This window comes from Carlito syrichta, unplaced genomic scaffold, assembly GCF_000164805.1.
Source record: "Carlito syrichta isolate Samal-C Ts95f unplaced genomic scaffold, Tarsius_syrichta-2.0.1 Scaffold302918, whole genome shotgun sequence".
Classification (NCBI taxonomy): Eukaryota; Metazoa; Chordata; class Mammalia; order Primates; family Tarsiidae; genus Carlito; species Carlito syrichta.
In genome coordinates, this window is record NW_007247014.1 from 433,079 (window position 1) to 433,633 (window position 555).

Consider the following 555-nt stretch of genomic DNA (forward strand, 5'->3'; position numbering starts at 1 on the left):
CCCGGCCCGGGAGCCGCGGCCCATTGGGCGGCGGGCGAGAGATCGAGGCTCTCATTGGCCCGCTGCCCCGTCCGTCTCCTCGCCTCCGCAGGCCCCCGGGGGTTTGGAGCGGTCTGAGGATGGGGCGTCTGGGCTCCCGGCTGCAGGATCTCGGGAGGGGGCCGGCGTGCGGAGGCTCGGGGGCCGGGAGGAGGGGTCGGGCGGGATGACTCATCCCTCGCCGGCTTCCTTCCGACCTCCGGCGCCGTCTCCCCGGAGCGGGGGGCGTGAGAAACCCCTCCTCGCTGCCGGGGGCTGGCGGAGGGGGCGGGCGGGGGCTTCTCGCCCACGTTTGCCTCGGGCCTCTGGCTCCGAGCTGCGCGCCCACCTGCCCTGGGCGAGGGCCGCGCCGCGCAGAGGACGCCCCCTCTCCTTCCGCTGGCCCTCCGCGGGCGCCTCGCCCGGCCCGGGTCTCTGCGCGGCATCGGGGCTCTTCTTCCCCAGTCGGGCCCTGGCGCGCCCCCATCCCGGGAGACTCTTCCCTTCCTCCACCCTCAGCCCCTGGCTTCCTACAAG